The sequence below is a fragment of the Balaenoptera ricei genome, chromosome 5 (genome assembly GCF_028023285.1).
Source record: "Balaenoptera ricei isolate mBalRic1 chromosome 5, mBalRic1.hap2, whole genome shotgun sequence".
Taxonomy (NCBI): domain Eukaryota; kingdom Metazoa; phylum Chordata; class Mammalia; order Artiodactyla; family Balaenopteridae; genus Balaenoptera; species Balaenoptera ricei.
In genome coordinates, this window is record NC_082643.1 from 111,976,655 (window position 1) to 111,989,893 (window position 13,239).

Below are 13,239 nucleotides of genomic sequence, written 5' to 3' on the forward strand. Positions count from 1 at the left end.
AGCAGCGAGGCAACTAAGAGTCTGAGATGAGTGACTTACCTTTATCGTTTAAGGTCTGACCTTAAAAATATCATGAAGACAGAAACCAAGAAACAAATGTCACATAGTTAATCTTCATTCCCAAGCAAATTAAATCTTCTTCTTTACCTTTCCTTTATCAGAGTGGTTCATTAACAAAAACTCTGCAATTAAAGAAAAATTAATGCTTTCTCTAAGTTTGTCATGTGAAATCATTTATTATATCATTTAGATTTGATTTCCTAGGGTGGAAATATTTGGTTGTGCTGACAATGCATCAAGCATATACACACCAGGGCCAGTGGTAGGTCTCTGTGTTTAAGTGATTTTAGTAGATGTGGCTTTTGTCCTCCAGAAGCATGAAATCTGTTTTCGTTTGGTTTGTATGCTAATATCCAGCAAATCCTTCTCTTTTTTCCTTGCATTTAGAAACTGTTGATGCAATTTGATTTGATGGCTGGGTCTCTTTCAGTGTTGTATATATTTTTACTTAATGATACAAAAAGTTGATTGATTAATCAGACTGCTTGAATGTTAGACTGAATAACTATTACCATTTTTTTTTTTTTTTTTTTTTTTTTTTTTTTTTTTTTTTTTTTTTTTAAATTTATTTATTTATGGCTGTGTTGGGTCTTCGCCTCTGTGCGAGGGCCTTCTCTAGTTGTGGCAAGCGGGAGCCACTCTTCATCGCGGTGCGCGGGCCTCTCACCATCGCGGCCTCTCTTGTTGTGGAGCACAGGCTCCAGACGCGCAGGCTCAGTAATTGTGGCTCACGGGCCCAGTTGCTCCGTGGCATGTGGGATCTTCCCAGACCAGGGCTCGAACCCGTGTCCCCTGCATTGGCAGGCAGACTCTCAACCACTGCGCCACCAGGGAAGCCCACTATTACCATTTTTAATCATTAAGGTTCACTTGTCCAGAAAATCCTTTTTGCTTCAACCCTTATAAATAGAATCATTCAAAAAATATATTGGTTGATCTTGGTTTGGTTTCTTAAAATGGGAGGTATAATTTTTGTTTAGTGTGTTACTGCTATATTAAGGATATTGCAGGGTATGGGAACCAGATTCTAAACAAGTTTGGAAATTGTACAGCATGGATTGAAGATTGGGATGGATATGTACTAACGTTAGAACTTGCCACTGTAGCTATTACTTTTTATTAAATGACCGATACTGCATCCTTTTTCCTAAAAGCCAAATGAAGAAGCTAATTCCAGTTAATTTATGGTTTCATTTCACTGAGTTCCACTTAAATGAGATATTATTATAACATGGTCAATTATTATAAATAATGAGATTTATTTGGGGCAAAGTTAACACTTGCAAGCAGGAAGAAAATTAATGTCTTCAAAACTTGAAAGATAAGGCTTCTTAGAACTTATTTTTCTGCATGCCACACAGGTCTACCTGTTTCCAGTGAAACCTAATTCCAAGCACCTCTTTTCATCTCCAAGAACTCTGGCTCTGATTGTGTCTTTGCTTTGGTGACACGTTGGTGGCTTCTTTTGCTCAGAACTTGTCCAAAAAAATGCGGACCATCCTGATGAGCTCAGTCTCTCTCATCCATCCGTAGGTCAAGTCTCCCTCTCCGAAGAGTTCTTCTGATCCTTATGTCTCCTGCCCAAGGTGGTGGGCTTGGCTTTGAAGCAGGACTTAATTTTGCTTCATTCTGAATTTAAAATTTTTCTCAGGTAGTGAAAAGCCACCGAAGAATGGTTTAATGCATAAGGAAAAACAAATTTAGAGGGGAGGGGGTTGGGGGAGGGATGGAGTGGGAGGTTGGGGTGAGCAGATGTGAGCTATTATATATGGAATGCATAAACAACAAGGTCCTACTGTATAGCACAGGAACTATATTCAGTATCCTATGATAAACCATATTGGAAAAGGATATTAAAAAAAAGTATATATATGTATAACTGAATTCCTTTGCTGTACAGCAGAAATTAACACAACATTATAAATCAACTATACTTGAATTTTTAAAAAAAGGAAAAAACAAATTAAGGGAAATGATCCGTCTGCTTGTAAATAATAGGTTCTCGTATATGAGGTAGCTAATTCTACACAATATCAGGCACTCCTTTAGTAAAAGCAAGAGAAATGAAAACATCCTAGGATTTCTTTGTCATGCTTAAAAGTCTCCCCCGCTCCGATCGCCTAGTTTTTTAGAAGGGGTATTTGTTCTCTTTTATAATCTGGAAATGCATGTGCCTAATTGAAGTAAGATGTACTCCTTAAATGATGAAAATAAAAAGTGATCAAAATAGATTTTTGTTATCCTTTGGGCATTGGGAGTTTAAATGCAAACTGCATGGCTTGTAGTGTAGGGAATTAATTATTGGTAATTGAAGTTGCAAGCTTAATTCCCTGCTTGCTTCAATGAAAATGAATCCTTTTATTTAATACTGAAATAAGCACCACTAACCTCATGATCTTGGACAGCACACATATTCAGCTATTGAGCAATAGTGAATGCTAAAAAAAGCTTTATCTTTTATTTATTTTTTTAAAAAGCTTTATCTTTTAAACACTGAATTGTGATTAAAACAAAACAAAACAAAAACACTGGGAGGTAGACACATTAGCAGATAACATAATAGATGGTGTTGGGTATTCTTAATAGATCCTGTTCGTGTTCACCCATTAGAAAACCCATTTTGTAGTCTAATAAAAGTCTAAACCATTAAAAATATATATACATATATACTTTTTGAAAACTTGTCCTCAGTAAAATGTTTTCATTGAAATGTATTGTCATATTGAAGCTGGATGACCATTTAAACTGTTGAGCAAGTAAACTCCCTGCCTGATGTTTCTGCTGTAAGCGGTTATTTTCTTTCTGAGGGAATATTGCAGCCGAACATGATGTGGACTTGGCTTTCTGCCCAGCCTCATCTCTGATCTCTCTCTGTCTCTGTCTCCCTCTGTCACTCGGTTCTGGCCATCCAGGAGTGCCCCTGGGAATTTATTTACACTTACTGTTACTTAGGTCTGGTACTGCTTTCCCGGGCTCCCTACATCTGCTCTTTGCCTAAGCAAGCATCTTTTACTCCTTTCAGATATCAGCTCAAATACTACACTTGAGATTGGCGGGAGTCCTCCTCTTTTATATTCTTATCGCAGTAAGTCATGTTGTAGTCACTTGTCTCACGCTTGTCCCTTCTGCCAGAGCATAGTTTCAAGAAGGCAGGGACAGTGTCTGCCTTGTTCATAGCTAGAGCTCCAGAAACAAGTTCAGAGCCCCACACACGCTGAGGATCAAGAAACATGTTTGAGGGAAGGAAGGAGAGGATAAAGGGATAAAAGGAAGACAGCTAAATGTTTTTTTTTTTTTTTTTTTTTTTTTTTTTTTTTGAAGACAGTAGGCAAGTTGATTTTTTTTTTTTTAAACTTTTTTTTTTTTTTTTTTTTTTTTTTTAATTTATTTATTTATTTATTTATTTTTTTTTTTTGACTGTGTTGGGTCTTCGTTTCTGTGCGAGGGCTTTCTCTAGTTGTGGCAAGCGGGGGCCACTCTTCATCGCGGTGCGCAGGCCTCTCACCGTTGCGGCCTCTCTTGTTGCGGAGCACAGGCTCCAGACGCGCAGGCTCAGCAATCGTGGCTCACGGGCCCAGCTGCTCCGCGGCATGTGGGATCTTCCCAGACCAGGGCTCGAACCCGTGTGCCCTGCATTGGCAGGCAGATTCTCAACCACTGCGCCACCAGGGAAGCCCAAGACAGCTAAATGTTATTTAAGGTCAGCCAGAGAGGTCGTTGGCAAATTTCCCATTTTACAGTCCGGAAGTATCCATAACAGTTATAATACAATTAATGATTTCTTTTTCTCATTTCTATGGGAAATGAATGGAATCAATATTTTCCAACTTTTTATTTATTATTGTACTACATACTAAGCCCCGAGTGCCACTTCCCAGAAGACAATTTATCCATATTTCAATAATTAACACGTAATTGTGTGATAAGTAACACAAGAAAAGCTTCTTGTTCAGAAATTAAACTTGCGTGCTATTTAATGTGTTTATTAGAGGAAAATTGGACACTGTATTTTCCTCAACTGAGTCAGAATAGTTTGAATTTGCTATCAGAGGAACCAACCATTTCTGACCTAGGAGAGGTAATAAGACGGATGCCTCTGTTCCTTAAGTAACCAGCTACCGTGTGCAACGAATTTAGTCACGGGTTGTGGAAAAAGCCCTATGAGTCGGCTTCAAGGACCAAAATGTGGTTGCTCAGACTGTTCAAACTTTCAAAACTAGTTTTCTCAACAGCAGAGAGCTTAAATGAATACGTACTTGTTCGATCTAAATATTGTTTCACATTGTCACGGGAAGAGAATAAAGGAGACGGAAGAACCCCTTGATTGGTCTTTATCTCAATAACCTGCAACTTCTGCCTCAGTGCTTATTTTAAAAGAAGCAAAAGTGACGTAAATGGTTTTCTGGGTGAAGATGGTAGAGTAAACCATACCCCTAATTTCACTTCTCTGAAAAATTCCACTAAAACTAGAGTAAAGAGTTTCTTTAAAAGGCCTAAACCCACATGAACGTGAAGACAAGAGAAAATAAGCACAGTGAAACTTTGGAATCTAGGAAGCAGATTGACAACTGGCAGCACTCCGTACCTCTGCTTGGTTTCAAAGGTATAAAGGGGAGGCTGAAATAACTAGGTAGCTACAAAAGGGAGGACTCGGTGAAAGTGGTTCCACCAGGCTAGCTCTCTATCTCTGCTCACATTGCACACTGCTATATTTTAATGTATATGGCAGTTATATTAAATTATACACATATAAACCACATAGTATATAGTTTATTCTCAGAAGTAGGTACAGAAGGCCTCTGGATTATGAGACATTACACATAATTGAAGGTATGTTATTATTATCATACCAAACACAGAGAGATGTCATGACTGAATGCTGAGCACCAACAACATCCATCTCTTCCCTGACTTGGCTCCCAGAATGCCAGCAGCATGACCATTTCCCTCTAGGCGAGAGAGTGGAAGATTCATTTCTGCTAAACATAACCAACCGAAGAGGAAAGATTTGAAAATACTGACATCAGGAGTTCACCAACAAACAGCCCATTCACATCACCTGACAGTGTAATTCAAAGGAAACAAGCCTCACAAAAGTACTCAGAGCAACCAATTATATTTCAGCCCTTCATTCTTTTTTTTTTTTTTCCAATCCCAATCTCCCAGTTCAGCCCACCACCACCACCATCCCCCCGCCACCACTCTCTCCCCTTGGTGTCCATACGTTTCTTCTCTACATCTGGGTCTCTATTTCTGCCCTGAAAACCAGTTCATCTGTACCATTTTCGAGGTTCCACATACATGCGTTAATATACAGCATTTATTTTTCTCTTTCTTACTTCACTCTGTATGAGTCTCTAGGTCCATCCACATCGCTACAAATGACCCAATTTCGCTCCTTTTTATGGCTGAGTAATATTCCATTGTATATATGTACCATATCTTCTTTATCCATTCATCTGTCGATGGGCATTTAGGTTGCTTCCATGACCTGGCTATTGTAAATAGTGCTGCAATGAACATTGGGGTGCATGTGTCTTTTTGAATTATGGTTTTCTCTGGGTATATGCCCAGTAGTGGGATTGCTGGGTCATATGGTAATCCTATTTTTAGTTTTTTAAGGAACCTCCATACTGTTCTCCATAGTGGCTGTATCAATTTACATTCCCACCAACAGTGCAAGAGGGTTCCCTTTTCTCCACACCCTCTCCAGCATTTGTTGTTTGTAGATTTTCTGATGATGCCCATTCTAACCGGTGTGAGGTGATACCTCATTGTAGTTTTGATTTCCATTTCTCTAATAATTAGTGATGTTGAGCAGCTTTTCATGTGCTTCTTGGCCATCTGTATGTCTTTGGAGAAATGTCTATTTAGGTCTTCTGCCCATTTTTGGATTGGGTTGTTTGTTTTTGTAATATTGAGCTGCATGTGCTATTTATATTTTTGGAGATTAATCCTTTGTCCATTGATTCGTTTGCAAATATTTTCTCCCATTCTGAGGGTTGTCTTTTCGTCTTGTTTATGGTTTCCTTTGCTGTGCAAAAGCTTTGAAGTTTCATTATGTCCCATTTGTTTATTTTTGTTTTATTTCCATTACTCTAGGAGATGGATCAAAAAATATCTTGCTGTGATTTATGTCAAAGAGTGTTCATCCTATGTTTTCCTCTAAGACTTTTATAGTGTCTGGTCTTACATTTAGGTCTCTAATCCATTTTGAGTTTATTTTTGTGTATGGTGTTAGGGAGTATTCTACTTTCATTCTTTTATATGTAGCTGTCCAGTTTTCCCAGCACCACTTATTGAAGAGACTGTCTTTTCTCCATTGTATATCCTTGCCTCCTTTATCATAGATTAGTCGACCATAGGTGCATGGGTTTATCTCTGGGCTTTCTATCTTGTTCCATTGATCTATATTTCTGTTTTTGTGCCAGGACCATATTGTCTTGATTACTGTAGCTTTGTAGTATATTCTTAAGACAGGGAGTCTGATTCCTCCAGCTCCGTTTTTTTCCCTCAAGACTGCTTTGGCTACTCGGGGTCTTTTGTATCTCCATACAAATTTTAAGATTTTTTGTTCTAGTTCTGTAAAAAATGCCACTGGTAATTTGATAGAGATTGCATTGAATCTGTAGATTGCTTTGGGTAGTATAGTCATTTTCACAATATTGACTCTTCCAATCCAAGAACATGGTATATCTCTCCATCTGTTGGTATCATCTTTAATTTCTTTCATCAGTGTCTTATAGTTTTCTGCATACAGGTCTTTTGTCTCCCTAGGTAGGTTTATTCCTAGATATTTTAATCTTTTTGTTGCAATGGTAAATGGGAGTGTTTCCTTAATTTCTCTTTCAGATTTTTCATCATTAGTGTATAGGAATGCAAGAGATTTCTGTGCATTAATTTTGTATCCTGCAACTTTACCAAATTCACTGATTAGCTCTAGTAGTTTTCTGGTGGTATCTTTACGATTCTCTGTGTAAAGTATCATGTCATCTGCAAACAGTGACAGTTTTACTTCTTCTTTTTCAATTTGTATTCCTTTTATTTCTTTTTCTTCTCCAATAGCCGTGGCTAGGACTTCTAAAACTATGTTGAATAACAGTGGTGAGAGTAGACATCCTTGTCTTGTTCCTGATCTTAGAGGAAATGCTTTCAGTTTTTCACCATTGAGAATGATGTTTGCTGTGGGTTTGTCATATACGGCTTTATTATGTTGAAGTAGGTTCCCTCTATGTCCACTTTCTGGAGAGTTTTTATCATAAATGGGTGTTGAATTTTGTCAAAAGCTTTTTCTGCATCTATTGAGATGATCATATGGTTTTTATTCTTCAGTTTCTTAATATGGTGTATCATGTTGATTGATTTGCATATATTGAAGAATCCTTGCATCTCTGGGATAAATCCCACTTGATCATGGTGTATGATCCTTTTAATGTGTTGTTGGATTCTGTTTGCTAGTATTTTCTTGAGGATTTTTGCGTCTATATTCATCAGTGATATTGGTCTGTAATTTTCTTTTTTTGTAGTATCTTTGTCTGGTTTTGGTATCAGGGTGATGGTGGCCTCATACAATGAGTTTGGGAGTTTTCCTTCCTCTGTAATGTTATGGAAGAGTTTGAGAAGGATGGGTGTTAGCTCCTCTCCAAATGTTTGATAGAATTCACCTGTGAAGCCATCTGATCCTGGACTTTTGTTTGTTGGAAGATTTTAAATCATAGTTTCAATTTCATTAATTGTGATTGGTCTGTTCATATTTTCTATTTCTTCCTGGTTCAGTCTTGGAAGGTTATACCTTTCTAGGAATTTGTCCATTTCTTCCAGGTTGTCCATTTTATTGGCATAGAGTTGCTTGTAGTAGTCTCTTAGGATGCTTTGTATTTCTGCAGTGTCTGTTGTAACTTCTCCTTTTTCATTTCGAATTTTATTGATTTGAGTCCTCTCCTTCTTTTTCTTGATGAGTCTGGCTAATGGTTTATCAATTTTGCTTATCTTCTCAAAGAACCAGCTTTTAATTTTATTGATCTTTGCTATTGTTTTCTTTGTTTCTATTTCATTTATTTCTGCTCTGATCTTGATGATTTCTTTCTTCTGCTAACTTTGGGTTTTGTTTGTTCTTCTTTCTCTAGTTCCTTTAGTTGTAACGTTAGATTGTTTACTTGAGATTTTTCTTGTTTCTTGAGGTAGGCTTGTATAGCTATGAACTTCCCTTTTAGAATTGCTTTTGCTGCATCCCATAGGTTTTGGATCATCGTGTTTTAATTGTCTTTTGTCTCTAGGTATTTTTTGATTTCCTCTTTGATTTCTTCAGTGATCTCTTTGTTTTTTAGTAACGTATTGTTTAGCCTACATGTGTTTGGGTTTTTTACATTTTTTTCCCTGTAATTCATTTCTAATCTCATAGCAATGTGGTCCAAAAAGATGCTTGATATGATTTCAATTTTCTTAAATTTACTGAGGCTTGATTTGTGACCCAAGATGTGATCTATCCTGGAGAATGTTCTGTGCACACTTGAGAAGAAAGTGTAATCTGCTGGTTTTGGATGGAATGTCCTATAAATATCAATTCAATCTATCTGGTCTACTGTGTCATTTAAAGCTTCTGTTTCCTTATTTATTTTCATTTTGGATGATCTGTCCATTGGTGTAAGTGAGGTGTTAACGTCCCCCACTATTATTGCATTACTGTCAATTTCCTCTTTTATAGCTGTTAGCAGTTACCTTATGTGTTTAGGTGCTCCTATATTGGGTGTATATATATTTATAATTGTTATATATTCTTCTTTGATTGATCCCTTGATCATTATGTAGTGTTCTTCCTTATCTCTTGTAACAGTCTTTATTTTAAAGTCTATTTTATCTGATATGAGTATTGCTACTCCAGCTTTCTTTTGATTTCCATTTGCATGGAATATCTTTTTCCATCCCCTCACTCTCAGTTTGTATGTGTCCCTAGGTCTGAAGTGGGTCTCCTGTAGACAGCATATAGATAGATGGGTCTTCTTTTTGTATCCATTCAGCAAGCCTGTGTCTTTTGGTTGGAGCCTTTAATCCATTCACATTTAAGGTAATTATTGATATGTATGTTCGTATTACCATTTTCTTAATTATTTTGGGTTTGTTATTGTAGGTCCTTTTCTTCTCTTGTGTTTCCCACTTAGAGAAGTTCCTTTAGCATTTGTTGTAGAGCTGGTTTGGTGGTGCTGAATTCTCTTAGCTTTTGCTTGTCTGTAAAGCTTTTCATTTCTCCATTGAATCTGAATGAGATCCTTGCTGGGTAGAGTAATCTTGGTTGTAGGTTCTTCCCTTTCATCACTTTAAGTATATCATGCCACTCCCTTCTGGCTTGTAGAGTTTCTACTGAGAAATCAGCTGTTAACCTTATGGGAGTTCCCTTGTATGTTATTTGTCGTTTTTCCCTTGCTGCTTTCAATAATTTTCTTTGTCTTTATTTTTTGCCAATTTGATTACTATGTGTCTTGGTGTGTTTCTCCTTGGGTTTATCCTGTAAGGGACTCTCTGCACTTCCTGGACTTGGGTGGCTATTTCCCTTCCCATGTTAGGGAAGTTTTTGACTATAATCTCTTCAAATATTTCCTCAGGTCCTTTCTCTCTCTCTTCTCCTTCTGGGACCCCTATAATGCAAACGTTGTTGCGTTTAATGTTGTCCCAGAGGTCTCTTAGGCTGCCTTCATATCTTTTCATTCTTTTTTCTTTATTCTGTTCCACAGCATTGAATTCCACCATTCTGTCTTCCAGGTCACTTATCCGTTCTTCTGCCTCAGTTTTTCTGCTATTGATTCCTTCTAGCGTAGTTTTCATTTCAGTTATTGTGTTTTTCAGCTCTGTTTCTTTGTTCTTTAATTCTTCTAGATCTTCGTTAAACATTTCTTGCATCTTCTTGATCTTTGCCTCCATTCTTTTTCTGAGGTCCTGGATCATCTTCACTATCATTATTCTGAATTCTTTTTCTGGAAGGTTGCCTATCTCCACTTCATTTAGTTGTTTTTCTGGGGTTTTATCTTGTTCCTTCATCTGGTACATAGTCCTCTGCCTTTTCATCTTGTCTGTCTTTCTGTGAATGTGGTTTTTTTCCACAGGCTACAGGATTGTAGTTCTTCTTGCTTCTGCTGTCTGCCCTCTGGTGGATGAGGCTATCTAAGAGGCTTGTGGAAGTTTCCTGATGGGAGGGACTGATGGTGGATAGAGCTGGCTGTTGCTCTGGTGGGCAGAGCACAGTCAGCCCTTCATTCTTGATCATGAACCTATAAGAGAGGACTATAGAGACTATAGAGAGAGAAGAACACTATAGAGAGAGAAGAACACTTCAACGAAACTACTAGTATCTTCTGAGAAATCAGAAGAAAAGATTACCCTTGTGAAAACTTAAAAAAAGAAAACGAAAGCGCTACATAAAAGGAAAATTCAGAGAGTAAAAGAGCTCTTGAAAATTACAAAATAGCTGAAATTTTAAAAATTTCAATTGAAGAATTGGAAGATAAAGTTGAAGAAAGATCTGAGAAAGCAGAGCAATAAGACAAAGGAGAAAGGAAAATAGGAGAAAAGATATAAGAAAAATAAAAGGGGCCAACCTGAGGGTTCAACATCTTAATAATGGATATATTTTTCCTAGAAAAGAGCACAGATAAAACAAAGTGGAAAAATCATCAATAAAATAAGTCAACAAAAATTTCTCAGAACTAAATACATGAGTTGCCAGGTGAAAAGGGCCCACTGAGTGCCCCCCGCCAAAAACAGTAGACTGGAGTAGATCTATATCAAGGAACATCATTGTGAAATTTCAGAACACGGGGGACCAAGAGAAGATCCTATAAGTTTTCAGAGAGAAAAACAGGTTGCATACAAGGGATCAGGAATCAATATAACTTCAGACATCTCAATTGTAATAAGACAAGGGAGAAAGACCTTCCAAAATCCTGAGGAAAAGTATTCCTACTTCAATTCTAGATTCAGCCAAACTATCAACTACATATGAGGGAACAAAGATGTTTTCAGGTATGCAAGATTTCAAAAACTTAATTCCTATGTACTTTTTCTCAAGAAGATAGTGAGGATATGCTCCCTCCAAAATAAAAAAGTCAAGAAAGGGGAAGACGTGTTGTGCTGAAGAGTTTGTTTCTGCACTCTAACCTGTCAGTGAGGCTGACCTGTATGCCCTATGGCTGTGTTCAGCCAGAGAGTCACTAGCAAGAAACCTGGAAGATAGGAGGGCAAAGACAGGTTAGGGCCCTGATGGGATTAAGACACCTACAAGGTAACCACAGCACCCATTCTATCACCCATTTCTCATGGGTTGAAAATTAAATTTGTGGTGCAGATATTTTTTACTCTTTTACAGCCATCAAAGAATTTCAACTATATAAAAAAATGTGTTTCTAACATGACACATGGTGGTCCATCTCTATTAGGTTAAAAATCCACATTTATTGGAACTTTTATAAAAGAGACTTCTGTTTCCCTTACTGCTTCATTCAAAGTATTGAGATTGAAAGTATTTGTGTTCAGGTTTCTGAAGCAGACTCTATGAAAAGTGCTATGGGTGCAGCTGTTTAAAAATCATTTGGAATATATGTACAAATGCTGTGAACCACTGCCAACTTATGGAACTTGTTCAAAGAAGTAGAAGACAATGATTTTAGTGATTTTGTCAGTGCTCATTGCCAATGCCCATTGATAACAGTCATGGAAGGAATTAAGTCCAACTTAAGATTTTCCTGAAATGAAAGGGATGTATGTTAAATATTTGATAATCAAAGACAGAAAATAATGGTGTGATTTTCATTTTCTTACAGGTATCAAACTACATATGAACAAACTAAATTTAAAACTCCAAAAAGAGGTAATTTTGACCTAAATAGACAGGTACAAGAATTTATGTTGCGATTGAAACTCTTTATACTACAAATCAATAATAATGACTTTACACATTTTTCTAACATGAATCAAAGTGCAGGAGATTCTAATTGTAATCAATGGCATTATTTGATTGTAAAAAGAAAAAAACACAAGAAAAATTTGAAGACTGTTTTGTTAATATTGGTAAGTTTAGAGTTGCTTTTCAAATACAATACCCTTTTGAACTCAACATTTAATACTAAGTGACACAAGAGTTAGTGAATGTACTTACTTTGAATTAATTTAGTTTTAAAATTGATATGCTTTTGCTTCAAAGTCAAATCAATTCTTCTAAAAAAGATGAACAAGTTTTGTCAACATGGATATATATTAAAGGAAAATATTTTGGGGGATTTAATATATTTATTGGAAAATTTTTAAGTATGTTGGAACAACTGGGGCATATTAGTCTACTTTTTATGAAAATAAATATTTCCAATGAAAATTTATTGTCTAAATTGAAATCTGCTGTTAAGCGTAAAACATATACCAGATTACAAGTACTTAGTATAAAATTTTTTTTAAACATCTCATTGAGATTAGGAACCAAGATGGCAGGGTAGAAGGACGTGCTCTCACTCTCTCTTGCAAGAACACCAGAATTACAACTAGCTGCTGGACAATCATTGACAGGAAGACACTGGAACTCACCAAAAAAGATACCCCACATCCAAAGACAAAGGAGAAGCCACAATGAGATGGTAGGAGGGGCACAATCACAGTAAAATCAAATCCCATAGCTGCTGTGTGGGTGACTCACAGACTGGAGAACACTTATACCACAGAAGTCCACCCACTGGGGTGAAGGTTCTGAGCCCCACGTCAGGTTCCCAACCTGGCGGTCCGGCAAGGGGAGGAGGAATTCCTAGAGAATCAGACTTTGAAGGCTAGTAGGATTTGATTGTAGGACTTTGACAGGACTGAGGGAAACAGACTCCACTCCTGGAGGGCACAAAGTAGTGTGTGCATCGGGACACAGGGGAAGGAGCAGTGACCCCAGGGGAGACTGAACCACACCTACCTGCTAGTGTCGGAGGGTCTCCTGGAGAGGCGGGCGGTGGCTGTGGCTCACCGTGGGGACAAGGACACTGGCAGCAGAAGTTCTGGGAGTACTCCTTGGCGTGAGCCCTCCCAGAGTCCGCCATTGGCCTCATCAAAGAGCCGAGGTAAGCTCCAGTGTTGGGTTGCCTCAGGCCAAACAACCAACAGGGGGAGAAGCCAGTCCCACCCATCAGCAGTCAAGCGGATTAAAGTTTTACTGAGCTC